Source organism: Callithrix jacchus, chromosome 10, assembly GCF_049354715.1.
Source record: "Callithrix jacchus isolate 240 chromosome 10, calJac240_pri, whole genome shotgun sequence".
NCBI classification, from domain to species: domain Eukaryota; kingdom Metazoa; phylum Chordata; class Mammalia; order Primates; family Cebidae; genus Callithrix; species Callithrix jacchus.
Window position 1 is genome coordinate 124103388 of NC_133511.1, and position 7667 is coordinate 124111054.

The following is a 7667-nucleotide window of genomic DNA, read 5'->3' on the forward strand; positions in this document are numbered from 1 at the left end:
GGATCACCTGAGGTCAGGGGTTCGAGACCAGCCTGCCCAACATGGCGAAACCCCGTCTCTACTAAAAATACAAAAATTAGCCAGGCGTGGTGGTGCGTGCCTGTAATCCCAGCTACACAGGAGGCTGAGGCAGAAGAATTGCCTGAACCCGGGAGGTGGAGGTTGCAATGAGCTGAGATTGTACCACTGCACTCCATCCTGGGCAACGGAGGGAGACTCCATCTCAAAAAATAAAATTTTTTTAAAAATTAATAAATACAAGTCACCTCCTCTAAGAAGCCCTCTCTGAAGCCCTCCGTCCTCAGACCAAGTGAGCTACCCAAACTTTGTGCTGCCACGTCACACTGCCTTGTAACTCCTTGGCTACAAGTTGGCCTCTTCCATCAGATTATGAGTCCAAGAGGGTTGGATCTGTCTCATTCATTACCCTCAGACCAGTATTTCTCTGAAAATGTAAAGTACCTATATATATATATATGTATATGTGTATATATACATATATATGTATTTTTTTTTAATTTTTTTGAGACAGTCTTGTTCTGTCACCTAGGCTGGAGTGCAGTGGCATGATCTTGGCTCACTGCAACCTCCACCTTTTGGGTCCAAGCAATTCTCTGCCTCAGCCTCCTGAGTACCTGGGATTACAGGTGCCCAACATCATGCCCGGCTAATTTTTGTATTTTTAGTAGAGATGGGGTTTCATCATCTTGGCCAGGCTGGTCTTGAACTCCTGACCTCATGATCCACCCATCTCAGCCTCTCAAAGTGCTGGGATTACAGGCATGAGCCACCATGCGTATTAAAAAAAAAAAAGTAGGCCAGGCGCGGTGGCTCATGCCTGTATTCCTAGCACTTTGGGAGGTCAAGGTGGGTGGATCACCTGAGGTTAGGAGTTCAAGACCAGCCTGGCCATCATGGTGAAACCCCATCTTATAAATAATAATAATAATTAATAAATAAATAAAAAATTTTTAAAAAGCATTGTAAAGTGTTTATAAATGTCAGCAGGGAAATGAGGCAGAAGGACCTTGAAGTCAGCACTGGGGCTGGTTCTCTATCAACCTTAAAATGCTAATAGCTATCACTTTTCAGGTATCATTTCAGGGTCTCACTCATCTAGAAGGTTGGTACTGTTATTAACTACGTTTTGCAGTCGAGGAAACTGAGGCAGAGCAGAGAAGGTAAGAAACTAATCCAAGGTCACACAGTACTTCCGTGTTCCTCAGCGCACCATGTGTGCTGTGTCAGATTTAGCATGAAGCAAGCACACACTGAAAGGGGGCTGTTGTGTTTGTTTCTTCAAAGGGAGGGGACTATAAAGAGATGAGGCTTTTGAGACCTGGGGGGTCATCCTTTCCTTTGGGAGGGGGTAGGGAATCTGCCTGGTATTACTGAGTTCTGGGTCTCCAGGGGTGAGTCCATGTCTTCACAGGTGCAGGCCCCAGAGTCCAGAAGGAAAGTGGGTGTATGTGGCTTCAGGCAGATCAATTCAGTGTAATTGACAGCCAGAGTGGGGAGAAGCAGCCCAGCCAGGCAGCATGTAGGGTCTCTAGGGACCACCCATAATGAAACTTAGTTGGGGCTAGGGTCCCTACCAGGCATCTTATTTACATATCTCCCTTGATGGGGAGCTTGCCCCATCTCACTGTCATTTTCCCTGTGGGGGCTCTGACCATGCCAAGTTCTTGTGTCTGCTGAGCTGATACCTGCCTCCCTGCGGCTTCCTCAGGGAACGGTGCTCTGGGCCCTGCAGGGTGGCGCCTTCTCTCCTTTCTCCAGGAGCTGAGTGAGCCTCTGGGCTTTCCTGGTCTTCAGCCAGGGCTCCTGCCTCTCTCCTGTTTGTCCCAACCCCCAATCCTGACAGTCAAGGTCTTTAGTCCTTGAGCCCATCCCATTCCTTCTTCTAGGCTCCTGGCCCACAAGCCCCCTCCCTGGCCCGGGGCCCCACTAGCCAGTTACCTCATTACTGAATGGTTGCTCCCATCTGTGTGTCCTCCCGTGAGTTTGCAGGCCCCAGAACAGCGTCAGCCCTCTTTTACAGACGGAGGGCATTTAGCTCGGGGAAGGGAAGCCATTGACCCAGAATGGTAATTCAAGTTCATGTCATCCTGACCCCAGAGCATTACTCCGAGCATCTCCAAAGATGGAATAGTTAAGGCCAGGTGTGGTGGCTCACATCTATAATCCATATACTTTGGGAGGCAGAGGCAGAAAGATCATTTGAGCCCATGAGTTCAAGACCAGCCTGGATAACATAAGGAGACCTCCCCCTCCATTCCCGTCTGTACCAAAAAAAAAAAATTTTTTTCTCTTTCCTTTTTTTTTTTTATTTCTACCAGCAATGTTAGCACACACAAAAAAAAAATTTTTTTAGAAAGATTCTCCCTCTGTTGCCCAGGCTGGAATGCAGTGGCACAGTCTCGGCTCATTGCAACCTCTGCCTCCCAGGTTCAAGCAATTCTTCTGCCTCAGCCTCCCAAGTAGCTGTGATTATAGGTGCCTGCCACCATGCCCGGCTAATTTTTGTATTTACATCCTGACATCGTGATATGCCCACCTCGGCCTCCCAAAGCCCTAGGATTACAGCTGTGAGCCACCGCTCCCAGACATGACAAAAAAATTTTGAAAGGCCAGGTGGGGTGGCTCACAGCTGTAATCCAAGTGTTTTGGGAGGCTGAAGCGGGTGGATCACTTAAAGTCAGGAGTTCGAGACCAGCCTGACCAACACGGTGAAACCCCGTCTCTACTAAAAATACAAAAATTAGCTGGGTGTGGTGGTGTGTGCCTATAATCCCAGCTACTCAGGAGGCTGAGGCAGGAGAATCACTTGAACCTGGGAGGCAGAGGTTGCAGTGAGCCGAGATTGCACCATTGCACTGTGACCTGGGGGACAAAAACAAAACTCCATCTAAAAAAAAAAATTTTTTTTTTTAATAGCTGGGCTGGCTACTCTGGGTACACTGCCTATGGGGTAGCCCTGCTCCACAAGGAGCAGTACCAAAAAGACAAAGAAAACAAAATAGCTGAGCATGGTGACATGTGCCTGTAGTCCCAGCTATTTAGGAGGCTGAGGTGGAAGGAGGGCTTGAGTCCTATAATTCGAGACTGCAGTGAGCCATGATCTTGCCACCACACTGGAGCCTGAGTGATAGAGCAAGACTGTCTTGAAAAAGAAAAATAAAAGTGAAAGAGTTGAGCCTGTGGGATGCACAGGGCAGACAAGTGGCCAGTGAGCTGAGCCAGGGTCTGGAAAGTAGAGAACTGAGGCCAGGTGCAGTGGCTCAGCGCCTGTAATCCCCACTGCATTAGTCCATTCTCACACTGCTAATAAAGAAACACCCAACACCGGGTAACTTATAAAGAAAGAGAGGTTTAAAGGACTCACAGTTCCACATGGCTGGGGAGGCCTCACAATCATGGCGGAAGGGGAAAAGCACATCTTACACGGTGGCAGACAAGAGAGAAAATGAGAGCCAAGTGGAGAGGGGTTTCCCCTTATAAAACCATCAGATCTCGTGAGACTTATTCACTATCACAAGAACAGTGTGGAGGAACCACCCCTATGGTTCAATTACTCGCACTGGGTCCCTCCCACAACACATGGAAATTATGGGAGCTACAATTCAAGATGAGATGTGGGTGTGGACACAGCCAAAGCATATCACCACCACTTTGGGAGGCCAAGGAGGGAGGATCACGAGCCCAGGAGTTCATGACCAGCCTGGTCAACGTTGCAAAACCCGTCTCTACAAAAATACAAAAAATTAGCCACACGTGGTGGCAAGAGCCTGTAATCCCTCCTGTACTCAGGAGGCTGAGGTGAGAGGATCACCTGAGCCTGGGCGGTAGGTAAAGGCTGCAGTGAGCTGTCTTTGTGCCACTGCACTTCAGCCTGGGCAACAGAGTGAGATCCTGTCTTAAAAAAAAAAAAAAGAAAAGAAAAAGAAAAAAGTGACAAGCCACTTGCTGGAGCACTGGTCTTAGAGCCCAGCTGTGTGACCCTGGGGGCCTTTCCTTTCTAAACTCTTCGCCCACCCGTAAGTGTCACTGACTCCATGCACAACATCCCTGTGGGGCTGAGACGGAGTGTGTTTCAGGCCAGACCTCAGGGCGAGGCCTCCCCTGAGGTGCCCTCTTCAGGAACTGGTCCCAAGTGTCTGTCCCGGAGGCCAAGGAAGGATGAGTAGGGCCTCCGCTGGGAAATGGTGCGAGCAGGCCTACTTCAGGTAGCCGGATGCAGCTGTGGCCATCCCACCACCAGGGCAGGCTGGTGAAGAAGATGACCAGGAAGCAGTGATTTTTCTGGCTCCAGTGACTGGAGTGTGGGTGACTGAAAGGCAGGCTTGAAGGGGATGGTGACACAGAACTGTGGCCTTTACTGATGGGTCTCCCAGTCACAACCTAGACTCAAAGTCACCTGGAAGCTTCCCAGTCCTGGGGAAATTCCAAAGGTCCAGGGAGTCTCTGGCCAGAGGCAGGTGATTCATGTCACTTCTCGGGGACCACTTCAACCTGGGCACCTGTTGAGCAGCATCACCTGCCAGGGGGCTGGCATGCTGGTAGGGACCCCAGGCAAGATGTGGACCCTCAAGGTAGAGGCCCCTCGGGGAACAGCCTCTGTGCCTTGCAGGGTCCTTAAGGGAGGCTGAAGGTGGACGGACTTAGACGGGAGCCTTGGCCCTGACCACAGCTTGCAGTTCTTTCCAGCTGCCCCAGAGCTTCCAGTGCTATCAGCTCCCTGATGACCTTGCTAGTCAGACTCCAGATATCACAGCACGCCCCTTCTCCTTACCACCCACACTGAGGTCCAAGCTCCCCCGAGCCCCTCCACTCCCATCCTGTAGCAGTTCATTCATTTATTCATTCACCCAACAAACATTTATTGAGCACATATTGTGTGCCAGGGACCATCCCAGATATACTACAAGGAAGAAGAGAGACAAAGTCTGTCGAAGTGCAGGGTTAAGAGCAGGGACTCAGGAGCCAGCCTGCGTAGGTTCAAATTCTAGCTCCACTGCTTTCCAGCTGTGTGACGATGAGCAAATGACATAACATCTCTGAGCCCCAACAACCTCAACTGTAAAATGGGGCTTAGAACACAGCACCTCCTCACGGGCTTGGGGTGAGGATTCAGCGCCTTACTATGGTGTCAGAAGAGCGGTTGATCCATAGTAAGTGTGCCAATGTGTTTGTGATTTTTCTAGTGGGGAATGCAGAAAATGAAATAGATAAAATCATTGCAGATTTTGGCTGGTGTTTTGTTTTTATTTATTTATTTATTTATTTATTTTGAGATGGAGGCTCACTCCGTTGCCCAGGCTTGAGTGCAGTGGCATGATCTTGGCTCACGGCAATCTCCATCTTCCAGGTTCAAGTGATTCTTTTGCCTCAGCCTCCTGAGTAGCTGGGACCACAGGCATGCACCATCATGCCCGGCTAATTTTTGTATTATTAGTAGAGACAGGGTTTCACTATGTTGGCCAGGCTGGTCTTGAACTCCTGACCTAGTGATCTGCCCGCCTTGGCCTTCCAAAGTGCTGGGATTACAGGCGTGAGCCACCGTGCCCAGCCTTCGCCTGGTGTTTTGAAGGGAAACAGTGTGGTGTGGGAGACATGAGTTGGGGTGGAGGGGGTCCTCCAGGCAGGGAATCAGGAGGGCATCTCAGAGGAGGTGACCTAAGTAGGGTTTGATGCACAGAAGATGGAGGAAAATGGTGAGAACAGGGAAAACACTCCAGGCAGAGGGACCAGCAAGGGAGAGTCCCTGAGGCGGAAAATGGCTTGGCAGGCGTCAGGAAGGCCAGAAGGCCCAGGAGGCACGAGCTCGGCAGGTGAGAGGGATGGTGGCGTGAAAGTTCAGAGGCCAGCAGGGTCTTGTGGGCCCCAGAAAGGAGTTGGGCTTCCATTTCCAGTGCAGCATGCAGCCACAGGAGATGTTTTTGTTTCTGTAAATTGTACTGAAGTATATCAGGCATCCAGAAAAGTGTACGAATCACAAGCGCACAATGTCATGAGTTTTCACAAAGTGAACACACCCAGGAGATAGGCACTGAGATCAAAACCAGAACGTGGCCAGCACCCCAGCATCCTCCCAGGGCCCTCTAGTCACCACCCCCATGGGGAGCAGAGTCCCATGCACGGAGTAGTTTTGCTTATCTTTGAACCTCCTATAAATGGAACCATTCAGCAGTGTTCTCTGTTCCCGGCTTCTTTTGCTCAGCAGTACGTTTGTGAGATTCACCCACCTTTTTTTTTTTTTTTTTTTTGAGATGGAGTCTCATTCTGTCACCCAGGCTGGAGTGTAGTGGGGTGATCTCGGCTCACTGCAACCTCTGCTTCCCGGGTTCAAGCAATTCTTCTGCCTCAGCCTCCCCAGTAGCTGGGATTACAGGCATGTGCCACCATACAGGCTAATTTTGTATATTTTAGTAGAGACAGGGTTTCACCGTGTTGCCCAGGCTGGCCTCGAACTCCTGAGCTCAGGAAATCCACCCGCCTCAGCCTCCCAAAGTGCTAGGATTACAGGCGTGAGCCACTGCGCCCAGCTGAGTCACCACTTTTCGTCGGTGGTTGTGGTTTGCTTCTCTTCCTGGTTGCAGTCTTCCATTGTGTTGCTACACCTCACCGCATCTATGCATTCGATTAATGATGGGCATTTGCGGTCTCCTGTTTGGGGCTACTGTACACGTCCTAGTCCTGTAGTCCTGTCTTTTGGTACACCTGTGAACGCTTTTCTGATCATTGAAGGGTGTTCAATATGAAATTGACAAAATCTCATGTCAAGCTCACTCCGCTCCTGCATCAGCTCCCCAGGGTGACACCAGAACTGGACCAGCCTCAACTGTTCCGGTTTTTTTTTTTTTTAATGGAGTCTTACACTATCACCTAGGACGCAGTGCAATGGCTCTATCATGGCTCACTGCAACCTCCACCTTCCAGGTTCAAGCGATTCTCCTGCCTCAGCCTCCTGCATAGTTGGGACTACAGGTATTTTTAGTAGAGACAGGGTTTCACCATGTTGGCCAGGCTGGTCTCGAACTCCCAGCCTCAAGTGATCCACCTGCCTCAGCCTCCCAAAATGCTGGGATTACAGGCTTGAACCACTGCTCCTGGGCTCAACTTTGTCTTTTGTTGCTCAGGTAGAATTCTCTATTAGAGTCTGCCCCTTTTATGCCCTGATGGTGTGTCTGACTCCCAACTCCCTTCCAAACCAGGAACTCTGCATTCATTCCCCAGGCCTGGGTGTCCTGCGAAGAAATGGACTCAATCATACTAAAGCTGCTGCTGGCTGCAAATGTTGAGTTACATGGGAAATGGCAGTGAAAGCTCAGGGTTAACCAGACCGCCCCCTAGTAATGCCCTTTCTCTTTGTTCTGTTCCAGGTCCAGGAAATGAGATGAAGACAAAAGCGCCCCCTGTGGGTAAGGGTAACATGCAGCGCTCTTTCCAGGGTTCCCCAGTGCCCTGTCTTCTAGACCAAGGATGCCTGCTCTGCACCAGGCCAGCATAGACCATAGACCCAGCCTCACTGAGAGGGCAGTGCCCACAGGCTGCCCTCAGCTCTAAAGGCCCAGGTGTGGATGAGCCAGGAAGCACTGCCACCCCTGCACGCTCGCTCCCCATCTGGGACCCTCTCCACTCTTTCTCACTCCACTCCAGGTCATTGG